This window comes from Diadema antillarum, unplaced genomic scaffold (genome assembly GCF_040938485.1).
Source record: "Diadema antillarum isolate AM-2024a unplaced genomic scaffold, OU_Dant_1.0 scf00000014, whole genome shotgun sequence".
NCBI lineage: Eukaryota > Metazoa > Echinodermata > Echinoidea > Diadematoida > Diadematidae > Diadema > Diadema antillarum.
Genome location: NW_027270903.1, coordinates 1,905,994 through 1,921,233, shown reverse-complemented (window position 1 = coordinate 1,921,233; position 15,240 = coordinate 1,905,994).

Genomic DNA, 15,240 nt, shown 5'->3' with positions numbered 1-15,240 from the left:
CTTAGGGGGGCGGTTAGTCTGCGAGGGAGCGAAGCGACCGAGCCCGAGCGAGCGGAGCGAGCGAGGGGGGGGGGGGGGGGAGGGTGTGGGAGGGGGTGTCCCCCCTCCCACGGTAAGAACTTTTTTGCATTTTGCTGTTGTAAATGGTGCAATTTGATGCATGTTTTTGCGCGTTTTATCGACGTGAAACAGTCCCACTTGTTTAAGGTTGCAGTATATTTTGATGTAGATTATCATTGAACAATTTGCCTATAAAATGGTATACGTTAAATACACTTCTTGTATTAATTCTTTTCACTGAATATCATGGACGCGACTGAACCCGAGCGAGCGGAGCGAGTGAAGGGGGAGGGGAAGGTGTGGGAGGGGGGTGTCCCCCTCCCACGGTGAGAACTTTTTGCATTTTGATGTTGCAAATGGTGCAATTTGATGCATGTTTTTGCGTGTTTTAACGAGTTGAAACAGTCCCACTTGTTTAAGGTTGCAGTATATTTTGATGTAGATTATCATTGATTAATTTGCCTATTATGGTATAATTTAAATACACTTCTTGTATTACTTCTTTTCACTGAATATCATGAACGCGACTGAACCCGAGCGAGCGGAGCGAGCGAGGGGGGAGGGGAGGGTGAGGGAGGGGGTGTCCCCCTCCCACGGTAAGAACTTTTTGCATTTTGGTGTTGCAAATGGTGCAATTTGATGCATGTTTTTGCGCGTTTTATCGACGTGAAACAGTCCCACTTGTTGAAGGTAGCAGTATATTTTAGTGTAGATTATTATTGAACAATTTGCCTATAAAATGGTATACGTTAAATACACTTCTTGTATTAATTCTTTTCACTGAATATTATGAACGCGACTGAACCCGAGCGAGTGGAGCGAGTGAAGGGGGAGGGGAGGGTGTGGGAGGGGGGTGTCCCCCCTCCCACGGTGAGAACTTTTTGCATTTTGATGTTGCAAATGGTGCAATTTGAGGCATGTTTTTGCGTGTTTTAATGAGTTGAAACAGTCCCACTTGTTTAAGGTTGCAGTATATTTTGATGTAGATTATCATTGAACAATTTGCCTATATAATGGTATAATTTAAATACACTTCTTGTATTAATTCTTTTCACTGAATATCATGAACGCGACTGAACCCGAGCGAGCAGAGCGAGCGAGGGGGAGGGGAGGGGGTGTCCCCCTCCCACGGTGAGAACTTTTTGCATTTTGATGTTGCAAATGGTGCAATTTGATGCATGTTTTTGCGCGTTTTATCGACGTGAAACAGTCCCACTTGTTTAAGGTTGCAGTATATTTTGATGTAGATTATCATTGAACAATTTGCCTATAAAATGCTGTCATTTAAATACGCTTCTTGTATTACTTCTTTTCACTGAATATCATGAACGCGACTGAACCCGAGAGAGCGGAGAGAGCGAGGGGGGAGGGGAGGGTGTGGGAAGGGGTGTACCCCCTCCCACGGTGAGAACTTTTTGCATTTTGATGTTGCAAATGGTGCAATTTGATGCATGTTTTTGCGTGTTTTAACGAGATGAAACAGTCCCACCTGTTTAAAGTTGCAGTATAATAGTGTAGATTATTATTGAACAATTTGCCTATAAAATGGTATCATTTAAATAATCTTCTTGTATTAATTCTTACACTGAATATCATGAACACTGTCTGTTCAGCAGTCAAACAGAAAAAGCATGCACACGAGGGTGTAGATAGGGGCATATCCCCTCCCACACGAAGGTGATTTTGCGTTTTCAGACCTGAAATTCAGCGATCTGTTGCAAATTTTTGGTGCAATACTTTTTCATCGAAGTGATAAAATCACGGAATTTAGCTCTTATTCCGAATGTGCGCCATCTGTGTGTATGTATAAAGTCTAGTGAGGTATATAGAGGAAGGGGGATTCCTCCTCCCGCTCGCGGAGCTTTTGCGTTTTTAGAATTGAAATAATAAAGCGATCTGGGTATAGCCACAGTCTATACTTCTATGCATGGTGGAAGGGGGGGGGGGGGAGCAGGGAGAAGGCGTGGGCGAGTGTTATCCCCACCCTTCCCTTCCGATCGAGCTTTTGCCTTTTTAAGGTTGAAATTGAGATATCTCATCTACGCATTTTTGATGGAATCAACATTTGGGAAAGCACACACACACACACACACAAAAAAAAAAAACTGATTTGGGGGGCTGAGGGAGGAAAGGGTCGATTAAAAGGGGAAATTCCCCTTATACATGAGGGAACCTTGAGTTTTCGGAATATAAGTGATAAGTCTTGTGCACTCAGAATTATTCATAATGTTTTGAAAATCTAAAAAGTGTACTAAGCTAGGGAAAGAGGCACAGAGGGGGGGGGGGGGTTGGGAGGGGGTATCCCCCTCCCAAGCACGAGAGATTTTGCATATTTTAAATTGAAATTCAACGATCTGGTGCACACTTTGAGTGAAATATTCAAAAAATATCTTATTTGATGAAAGGTTGCAAAGGAGACCCGCTTCATGTGTATGCATATACAGTATACACGCATTTTTTTTTCCACCTCCCAAATCCCCGGTCCAAATCTTAGGGGGGGGGGGGGGGGCGATCGCTCCCATCGCCCCCCACTGGCTACGCCAGTGCATCATATCCATGTTGCTCTTCAGTCAGTCCGCAGCGCGAGCGAAAACGCACGTATTTATTCAAGTCGTATGCACGGTAGCCTTTAAACAAGGCGACTCGCTCTGCGTGCCCCCGTATAGCGCGTTTACCCCACAAACCTGTTGGCCGGCGAGTGGAGGGAGCCGCCTTTATCCACTCGTTCAGGGATGTGTACTTTTGTCGTTGTTGTTGCTTTATATTCTTTGACAAATTTGCGTACAAATTTGACGCAGAAAATACACACGGCACCAAGGCAAGCCTCGTTAATATTAAGTAACTATGTAGAATAAGAATAGTTACTTAATATTAACGAGGCTTGCCTTGGTGCCGTGTGTATTTTCTGCGTCAAATTTGTACGCACATTTTTCAAAGAATATAAAGCAACAACAACGACAAAAGTACACATCCCTGAACGAGTGGATAAAGGCGGCTCGCTCCACTCGCCGGCCAACAGGTTTGTGGGGTAAACGCGCTATACGGGGGCACGCAGAGCGAGTCGCCTTGTTTAAAGGCTATATGCACGGCTGAGCCGCGGTGCTTGCATACGTAATGAGCAGATACATGGTCATGAATAAATCCGTGTAGAACGAGTATTTCTCGTCAGTTTTCGACACTTTTAGTATCGACTGAAAGAGAAAACATAAGCAAACATGCTCATGATCAAAATAAACAGAAAAGAGGAATATAGAATATCAAAATCCCTCTCGACGTTCGGTATTGTATTCAAACATATTCCTTCACGTTTGACGCCAAAAAAATAACCTGAAATCTTTCATGCCCCTCTAAAATATGGTGAAGACTATGTCCGCTAAAGTATATAGTATCACAATAAGGGCACGTTTTCCCATCTTCATTTTAATACGGGTCAGGAACTAGCAAAATTCAGAGACATGTCTTGCGTCGAGTTTAAAAAGATTATCCTCGCATTCGCACCGGAATTCCGGGTCTGTGATTGGTCGAAATCTGTCGCAAGACGCGGCGTGTCGCATTGCGTAGTATCCATTGGCTGCTGACTCAATGCTGTGAGTTTTAAATGTTAGGTTCCAGATCGTGATCGAATTTTCACTCTCTATACAAAACTTGAACTTTACACAGGAACCAATGATGTGTATGTGAGTGTGCACTTACAATGACCCTGAACAATGGACCTGGCTGCCACCTGTCCCGAGCTCTGCTGCAAGGCACATGAATGCTTAATAAATTATTCATGTGGATTGCCCCGAGCACTGCTAGTCTGAATTCTTGACACAGGGTGAAATGCATGCACATGAAAGAAGTAAGCACATGTTTCCATGTGCTTGCACACACCACATTTCAGAATGAACAGAGACTAGCTGCGATAGTGGAATTCCTCATGAAACATTCCAATCCTGGCCATTGTCCACGACCATTGTCTGGGTATCAACAACACATTCCACGCGTGTTCGTTCACTACCCCACTTCCAGTAAGAAAACGTAATTTGCCTTGTTTTCAACAGGAAAATTCACAACCTTAAAAATGGTGCCCCTCTTCGTTTTTTAATTGATCATACTCGCTCAAGTTTCACAATTGTGAAATCGAAGAAATTACGGAGATCTATTTTCAATACCAGTCAGGAACTAGCAAAACATCAAACTATGATCTACAAGCTTCTTGAACATTGGCAAAATAATCGTTTACTTTGATGCTAAAATGGACTACTATACTGACATCAAAAATAGGGAAATTAGGTATCAAATTAATATGCATAATCAGCTCTATAACTTACCTAACCATCCTGGATCAAACAATGCACTGCGAAAGCTATGAAAGCTGTTGTTGCGACCTCTGCAAAAACTCTCGCAAAGTATCGCGAAATCTCGTCAGTCTCAAGGGCACAAACTGCGTAAACGCGATTCTGAATAAAATTGTCGTTCGTTCCTCATTATCGCACACGCTGCGGACTGACTGTCTTTCTATACCTCATTTGATTAAATTTGATTGGTTGAAAAGGGGGGCATGATTCAAACAATTAAAAAAAAATGTCTTCAGCTTCTGCGAAGTACTAAATCATTGGTTCAGAGAGGTACAATGTATATATAGGGCCTGCGTATTCCATGTACTCTGTAATGATTGGTTTTTATATCGCGAGAGGTTAATCTTGACAGATGCGATCTACTTGCGAACGTCTTTGAATGTGCGTGGATGTGTGAAATGTCTTCCGAGTTAAATTTCATCTAATTAGATTCAATGATAATATAACACAGATATGGACTGTTTGAAATTTCTGCAAGGCATTATTGGTGTTATCGCCCCTCCGGATCCTAATTTTTATTAGTAAAGTACAATCATAAAACAGTTACATTACGATCGTCAGAGCTTTTTATGAAACGCCGAATGAACAATACTAATGCATGGAAGTCAGTTTCGTCAATGAAATGATAAAATTGTTATAGGCCTATTCTATATTCTGAAAGTGATAGTACTGATGCCCAATTTCAATATGTTTAAGTAAATGTAAGTGACAACAAAGCTGTCCTTTTGTGACACCCTCAGACATGGTTTGTCCTTTACAGTATTATCTAAAGCGGTCAACACTGAATTCTTTCTGTGGTAGCCATTTCGTCCTTTCAGGCCTTTAAAATCTTAAAATCTAATATGTTCATGGTGGGAAGAAGGTAATAGTAGTGACCAAATATAATAGCAAAAGTAGTAGTCCATTAGGAATCTTCGTCACCAGAAAATGTCCCTCGAGTTTTCAAATTTGGTGGCCCGATACCACTTTTTGTTGGCCCAGGGCCACTGGGCGATCACTAATGTCGTGCACAAATGTATACACTCTCTTGAGATGAAAAAACTAAGTCGATCGAATAATTCCTCTCAAGCCTTGTGGGACCCCTATCAACCAGACAACGGCGGGGGTAGAGGCATACCAGAGAACTGCATGGCTTACTTGGTGGCAAGCCGATCTCTACAGGATTACTCGTGTGACGAGGATCAACATCACGTGCTCTGTAAGGGTGAGTGCGCGGCGAGTGGTTCCTTGCAACTGTCAGAATCGCCTTTTCCCCGTATGTTACTTGTTTGAGGCTTCTTCCTAGCCCTTTCAGTAAAACAAAGCACGGATCTTTATTCGAAGTATCTGGATATTCTGCCCATTCACGCTGTGTTGAAGCCGCCGAGCCGCCATGTTACCACGCACACCTTGTGCGGATATACCCACATATTCCAGCTATCAAAGCAGGGACAGTCATCAAGATCAAATGATGTTGGAAGCTCCGAACACAAGTGGACTATACCAGACACGAAGAAGAAGATGGCGGCACGATGGCTTCAAAGTGACTGGCAAATGAGATATCCAGATACTTCTTGTAGGGATCAGTGGACAGCCCCTTGGCAAGTTGTAACAAGAGACTTTCTTACTTCTTGGTTTTACACACGTTATTGCCTTGTTTCCAAGAACATGAAACTACTAATATTTCCCGCGTTCTAAACAAAACCATTTTCTCACTAACTTGCATATTAAATCGCATATTGCGCTGCACTTCTTGACGCTTAATTCATTTAGAATTTAGTGTGCGCACATACCACGTATCCTTAGAATGGAACAATTAAAAAGAAAGCAAACAAGAATGATAAAAATAAATATATGAACGATTTTTATGTTCACTTATAATTTTGTACGCAAAAAATATAGAAATACTATAATTAGTATGCAACTAATCTATTACTACAGCTATCAGACATGTCAGAGATGATCGGATAAGAAAATACACTGTAAATGACGATAAGACCGAACACGTCTAGTATTTTCATGAGCATTGTTATTGATTTTCAGCCCTGTTCCTTATGTTCGTAGGCCCGGCATTATCGGTTCCCAAATATATATCGCATGTTTTGGCCCTGAACGAAATCAACGACGTAACTCCATACGTGAACCACTGTCTGAAAAACCACGTGATCAAACGTATCCCGGAGAGATCGGCTCTTCGCTGCGCCCTCATGTGCATCGGCTCACCCTGTCGGTCCTTCAACTACAACTACGGGACCGGCGTCTGCGAGCTGAATGACGTCATCAAAGATAATGCGCATATCGATGACTTTGAACCCTCTGCGGGATGTCGCTACTATCAATAGTTACGATGTGATGTCTTTATTAATTGATATGGTAATTTCAACACTTTAGTTCCCTCATTGCTATCTTGTTTGAGGGGAGATAAACGTGTATTTTTGCAATATCATAACACAATTCTCAGACAGGTTATTTACTGACGTAATAATGATTATACCGGCGTTAAGTAGGTTGAAAAACGCGAAAATAACTATACAGCACGTAAGTGCTGAGCATGACAGCGTCATAAGAAAATGACCAGGCGGGAATACAAGAATTAGGCTCGACATGAGTCAGAGCACATAGAAATGAGTAGAATCGAAGCAATTTAAGATATACGAGATTAAATCCGCTGACAAAAAAAAAGGAAGTAATCAAATTCAGTATGATAATTTTAAATTCGTATGTATAATATGTCGGGTTTTTTTATTTGTAATAGCAATATCACAGGAATCTATTTCTCCATTTAATGATGAACTTACTTTGAAAAAAAAAAGAAAAACACTTCAATTCATGATATTTTCTTTTCCCGGGCAATGTAAGTTTATTTCTTATAGGGTTTGGTAGGCCCTTTTGAAAGTAAATTGTCCTTTTAGCTTGAATTTTTATAACAGTCTTTTTGGTATAGAAAAAAATATATATGTATACAATTTGGGGCCAGATATAATGCACACTTATTTGTACATATTTTCTACGAAGTGCAATTTGTCAGAATGCACACTTGTTAGTGACTCAGGTTTAAAAGACGTTAGTATTAATTTCATTTATTTTAGATATGATAGACACAATATATAGCTAAACAGATAGATTTATGAATTATGAACTATCTGTACCCAAATAAACACTAAGAAAATTCATGAAAGTAACAGTGAAAGAGTATAGAGCATCAATATACCCAACATGCAGTTGATGAATTTTGATATATTCAATATTGATAAGTACGGCAAATATTCCTCATATAAATTATGTCCCCTGGAAACGACCATTGTTATGATATCATCAAACAAGTGACACAACAACAACCGCAAAAATGGTAGCCCTGATGGGTTTTTGTGAACGAGGCACGTGTTAGCGCACATGAAAATCTTTAGGAAAAAATAATGATCAGTGCAAAGAGTCCTTCGTGCACCGGTTGCCTCAATAAGAGAAAATTAATAAAATATTGGGATCTCTGTTCAATTTCGTTGATTAAATCTAGGGGCACTGAAATACTGAATGTTACAATGAACACCCTCTAACGACGCCCCCGAACGCCGATCGAAAGTGGTTTCGATTCCCTCCCACCATCAAATATCAGTTTTACTATAGTTATGACATTACTTTTCATCTGATGGGGGCAACGTCGGGCTCGTATCTGCGGTAAACAATGCTCGGTGCTGACTGCCTTTAATTATGCATATTTTAATGGATAGATATGGATTTCTTAGGTATGAAAAAAAGAATACATGTGGAGAAACCTTTTGGTTCTGCACAAAATTTATCTGATATTGATTTGGGTTCCATCACGAGCCATTAACAATTAACGAATTAACCATTTGAAATAAAGTATTATTGTTTCATTCTGAGCAATGACAACTCTATAGTTTTGTGATTGCATACGGTAGAACAATGGCTACAGCCTTGCGTTCATAATACGTAGTATACAAGTATACATTTGCATATAAACAAAGTTAAGTTGTGCACAGGTATGCGTATTCATTTTATGTGTACATTATGCATAGTATTATTGATAATATGTGTATGCATCTGCATTGTATATGTATAGATATATATCATAATTATAACATAAAGAATGCATATCGCAGCAGCATATATACGGTATACATAAATACGCTTCATAATTTTTGTGTCAATTCACATAATTATGATATGTGTAGGTTCAAAAGAATGCACAATAAAATGTGTAATGTGTAATGTCCGTTATCACGTGTACAAATCCAAATGTTCATGCAGCCTCAGTCTAGATACCTATGGTGGTATACTGTTTCGTGTCTGTACGTGTTAATGCCCTCCATGTCTATATGATTCCCCCTCATATCACTGCATAAATATAATCAATTAAAACAGTACGTGTAACTTCATTTCTTGCACTTGCTTCTGCAGTAGTGAAATTCCCTTCATAATCATTTTATTTTCTATACTTCACCTTCACTCTTTGCAAAGCCAACGTGTGTGGACTTTTGAAAACAGCGTATTCAGTATAGGTGTTGTGTTTTGTTGTGGTTGAAATTTAGCTAGAACGTACGTGAAGAATGTGTTCACAATATTTCAGTGTGATCCGAATTCACTGAAACGTTTGAATTGTCTGATTTTCAATAGATCGAAAGTATAAAAATTTATGGATATCGTATGTCTATCCGTTACTTAACTTTTGTAACCTTTTTGGTTTCGGATGCGTGTAACATTTTCAACCATATGTCAGTTTATATTTCAATTTCAATTTCAATTCATTTCTTTTAATTATTTTTTCCCAACAAAACATAGTACAGAATAAATCATGAATTATATCATAAACAAATATTCAATTTGCGAAGGCTAAATGATACAAATGAACATAAGCATGCATACTAGCAAAAATACAAAGTTATGCCTCAGTTGAGAAAAAAAAAAGAGAATTCCACTAAAAAGCAAGCTTGTATATTGTCATCCACTCAAAAAAAAAAATCTTATGAAATACTTATTTATAAATACTTATCACTAATATGAATTAAGACAGGACGGAACAAAACAGGAGAAACAAAACAATATTACACGACCTGACAGAATAGATGGAGAGAATGGAAGGAGAAAAAGAAAGAAAATGAGCATGCCTACACGCCGAACAAGGGAAATGGAACAGGGAAATGATGTACTTCAGACAGCTGCTGGCTGCACGCAGTGATGTCTTACCATGGTATACATGCGTCGAAAACAAAGACCTCCTCTAAAGCAGGCTAAAGACAGTGAAAGAAGCAGCCAAATTGACAGGTCGAAGTTGGTTGTATGTCTGTAACGTACACTCTGTTGCCCCTCTTTTTCTTGTTCTTCTTGTTGTAACCTCTTTCTCTTCTTTTTTTTTATTGTAATCTATACCTTCGTCAATCCTAACAATTAGTTATTGCAGATATCAGATGTTTGTGTGTGTGTGTGTGTGTGTTTGATCACTTCGTCAAGATTCCCTACGTTCTCTTAACAAAAGAGGCATAAAATGTAGACACAAAGGAAGTAGAGGAAGGAGAAGACACACACACACACACACACAAAAAAAAGGCGGAGGACAGAAATCACAAGAACCGTCTAAATCAAACTATTCTGTACACGACGCGTAAGTACGAAACGTTATGAATATTTGAAGAGTTTGTTTGCAAAAACCGATAAGTCCATTTTTGAAGATTTTGAAGTACGGTCTCTGTCATAAAGTACAAAATGATACCTTTTAAATGATATATTGGTCACTACATATAAAGGTACATTTTTGAAGTTATGGTCAAAATAAGCAAAAATTGTCTTATATTCTCTTTATTTTTCTTGACCTTTAATCGCAAATATCTCCATTTGGCAAATATGGACCAATCGGTTTTTGCAAACAAACTCTTCATTTGAATAACGTCGTATAAATGGTGTTTAAAAGCATGTCATCAACATATGTGATACGGATCCCTTTTTGATTTTAATCAAGGCCCTTGGCATCCTTTGAAGATATTGATAGGTATAGATGTTAACATATTAGGCTCTAATTACTCTCCAGCAGTAAAATATGAATATTTCAAAAAACTTTCGTTTATACGCGTCTAGGGCAATTACCACCTGGGCAATTAGTACCCCGGACCCTTCCCCTAACCCTAACCCTAATCCTAATCCTAATCCTAACTCTTACCCTAACCCTCTAACCTAAACGTAACCCTAATATTTACTCTAACCTTATCACTTACCGATATTTAGCCTTAGAATTGCCCTCTGGGGGTAATTGCCTTGATACGGGTTACAAAGGTCACCATCAAAGAAGTAACCATTGATTTCTTGGATGGCTTCTTAGCATGCCAGAATTTTTGTCCAATCCCGTTGTAACTTTGCAGGGAAATATATAAGATTCAAACAGAACACACACACACACACACACACACACACATACACAGAGAGAGAGAGAGAGACAGACAGAGAGACAGAGAGAGAGACAGAGACAGAATCGTCAGCAAAATAAAAGATATACATTAAAGATAAGTTAATAGATTGAAGAAAATCCAGAAATGGATCGTTCTGATGATTCTGATTAGCATTGTATTATAAAACATGATTTGATATTAAATAAATCTAAAAGGCGTACTTACTTTGATAGAAATCATTTCATCACGATTTGTCTATTAGCGAGTAACAACTCTTTTTTGGCTAAATCCGATCATTTTGAAATTCATTCACATGTGCCTAGGACATGATAGATATTAACAACACTACAAGGAAATCATTTGGACGCAGGATGTTATCATTTTTGCCTCTCCACACCACGCTCTAATGAACACAGACCTGAACATTCTAGATCTTTAATCATGCATACCAAACACCACTGCATGAAGGGATAAAATATTACAAATTCAACGTTTTGGTGTCATTGCAACATACCATTTTTATTGGCAAAAGGTATTAAAACATCATTCAAAAGCATACGAAACTATTCTATGAATTCCTTTCTGAAATAGAAACCTGTTCAAGGTTTATGGGGGACATACAGAGTTTCTGTAGTCACTATACAATAAGAGACGCTTACTATGGCACGAAACTGAACAAACCAAAGGTAGAAACTGTCTCTCGTTATGTGTGCACCACAGACCCAACGAAAAGTCCCCCCCCCCCCCGATTTCATGTGAGGACTCAAAATAAGTGAAACGAGTCAACCAAGTCAATTTTGAGTTTTTCATATTTTCTGAAAGAGCTATTCTTCTTCGACATTATTCTTGAGTTTGGGATCATAAAATGAATGGGAAAGGGTTTTTTAGCAGTTTTTTCACATCCTTTTTTTTGTAGAGTAGTGTGATCAGATATGTCTTAGAGGCCCCCTCTTCATTTCTTGAAAATCCTCTACACACTCTTCACTTTTAACTCCAATAACTTTTGAAAGGATACTGCAACTACTTTCAAAGTTGGCATTTAACAAAATGCGTTAACCATGTTAACGGACCATGTTCAATTTCATACCTCCATTGTTACTGCTATATAGGGTGGTATTACTTCCTATTTTTGTCCCATTCTTCCCACAGGTAACACGGCTTAGTAAAGATTAAGTGCTTCAATAAACCCTTTACTTCAGAGCATCTTTTCTCAGTTCACACTTGTCCAGAGTGTGTGCTCTCTTTCCAATATAGATAGGTTGGGAGAGTCCATTTGAAGGGTGTTATACTTCTTCTTTTTTTAAGCTTAGAGTCTGCTCTTTCAGAATCTGCCCTTAACTGAAAGTCCATGTCCGGCGACTTTGTGGTGCAGGGTCACATATATATATATATACAAAACATTAAAGGGATACACAATCATATTTCATAGCAAAACACCAGTACCGTACCATGTCTATTTCATACACATCATCATATTTGCGCAACAGCATGATATCCCGTGTGACTTTAAAAAATAAGGACGAAACAGTGCTGTGTCACTTAAAGTCATAAATGAACATCACAATGAAAGAATAAATTATCTTACCTTTTTTTGCATAATTATTTACCGTAAATATTATATAGAATATTATTGTACACCTTCACAGTTTTCGGTATTTGAAATATGAAATATTTCCTTTACATGTCAGCTATTTGGATGCATTTCTACGCTTTGCACGTTGAATGACTTGCCATTGTTTCCCAAGATCTTTTCAGATCCGTTCGAATTATTTACATTAATTTGAATCACATTTTATCAATATTATATTACGTAATGAAATATCACAGGATTAAACGAAAAATCAATCTGCGCGCTGGTCAAAGCTTGCGCAGGTTTATCTGTATAGTTTCGTAATATTATCGCCACAGGAATCAAGAATCCACTTAGACAGATCATCCAGAAGGTTTTAGGATAATGTAACAATCTTTCGTCTCACCAACCTATATCTGACAAACTGCACCAGCTTTTGAGTTGCATAGAACGTGCAAAAAATTTGCAGAATATTCCTTGAACATTCCTGACGCATTACTCTCAATAGCCAACAAGAAATCAAGTCAAGAGAAACTAGTTTGTTCAACATAATCTCTGTTCTTTTCCACCACCAACATTTCTCCAGAATTGGCGAGGTGTCCCTTAAAAGAATTGGGTTGAAGACCAGGTAGCTTGGGAATAACAACAACAACAATAATAATAATAGTGATAATAATAATAATAATAATAATAATAATAATAATAATAATAATAATAATGTCTTGTTTACCTAGGGTAGCCCCTTCAGTGTTGCCACTGCTTTACCAGAGGGCCTTGCTATTATTATTACCCTAGCATTACCAGGTACCCATTTTTACGGCTTGCACTTTGAAAGACTTTTTGATCTTTGCAGATCTCTTTCAATTATCGACATTAATTTGAATCTTACTTTTATAATATTATATAATGTAATGAGAGAGCAATGCAGTAAGATTTTTAATGAATCTTATGCTACTTGATTACACTAAAACCAAACGCCCATCATCATTATCACCATAATCAATTGAAAAAAGCGGCAATATTGGATTTCCAACTCGTTAGAAGTCGCTTCTTCACAGGCAATTGACAGGCGAGAAATCAATGTAGACATGCCTCTTGTAAAGTAATAATCCGTCCAGAAATTAACGGGACGATCAATTTGTTCGCTGGTTAAAGCTTCAGCAGGTTTATCTATCTTCGTAATATATTGTTAGAGGAATCAAACATTTATGTCGACATATTATTCAAAAAGGTTTTAGGATAATGTAACAATCTCTCGTCTGACCAACCTATATCTGCCAAACTTTCAAGTTGCATAGAACGTGCAAAAAAAATGTGCAGAATATTCCTTGAACATTCTTGACGCATTACTATCAATAGCCAACAAGAAATCAAGTCAAGAGAAAATATTTTGTTCAACATAATCACTGTTCTTTTCCACCACCAACATTTCTCCAGAATTGGCGAGGTGTACCTTAGAAGAATTGCGTTGAAGACCAGGTAGCTTTGGAATAATAACAATGATAACAATAATAATGATAATGATATTAATGATCTTTATAATGTTGATAATGATGATAATATAATAATGTTAATAATATTAATGATGATGATGATGATAATAATAATAATAATAATAATAATAATAATAATAATAACAACAACAATAATAATAATGATAATAATAATGTTTTATTTACCTAGGGTAGCCTCTTTAGTGTTGCCACTGCTCTACTAAAGGGCCCTGCTATTATTATTACCCTAGCATTGCCAGATACCTATTTATACACCTGGGTCGAGGGGGACATGGTGGGTAAAACATCTTGTCCAAGGACTTAAGCACTGGGCGGGAATCGAACTCGGGTCCTCTGATCGGGAGTCAGGAGTCTTATCCACTATGCCACAGCACCCCACCCAAGCCCCACCCAATAATGGGTGTCAAATTCAATCGATGACCACTCGGGTGCATTCGAAAACCATTTGTTTGTGTACATGTTAAAGAGAGAAAAAAAACACCCGAGATGAATGGCGCCGGTGAGCTAGTAATGATAGGGAGCTTTAGATTTTGACGCGCGGACGTTTGAGACGACGCTTGCGCCTGACGTTCTCCTCTCCCCTGCGTCGTGCTGAAAAGTAGCTTTGGATTCACACTGGGACGCAACGTATGAAAATAAAATGGCGCCCCCATATGATTAGTGCATGAAATAATTCTCTACGTTGCAAACTGTGCGGACGTAAAGAAAGCCCAGCACGCGTAGTGAAAAACTCAGGCGACGCAAGCTAAAAATAGATCGACTTGACGCGCGCTTCTGCGCATGCTCAGAACATTTTTTTCTCTCTCTCTGAACGTCTCCGTCGCGAAAATCTAAAGCTCCCTAATGTGTTCCGAAGTGTACGTTCATCCTTAACTGACTCTAACAGTTGAGATTCTTGGGCAGTGTGCACGTACTCACAAAGAGATGAGTGATTAAGCTAGACAAATTCGTTACGAGGCTTCTCGAGTATATCCGAGCCATGCCATCTAGCTATAACCACTCTGTGGTATCTCCACGCTAACTCATCTTTAAAGGGAACATAGTGGACATAGTGAACTCAGGGTTAGAATCCCTGACCCGGGGTTTCTCGATTTTTAGTTATGTTCTATTTCAAGCCTGGAGCTTTTAGCACATTGTTACTAGGGCCCCTTTCGAGAGCTTAAAAAGGAACCGAGCGACTAAATCCGTATTCTTTTGAGCGCTCTCTGAAGAAACGTACCTCATTAGATATTTTTCGAGGGAGTCACTCGTTCTGTCATGATTGGTCATCCACCTTCAGGGGCGGATCCAGGAATTCCGTAAAGAGGGGGCGCGTTTACAAAATTAAAGGGGGACGCGCGCACCCCTCCCCCATTTTTTCTTTGTATTTCTTTTGTTTC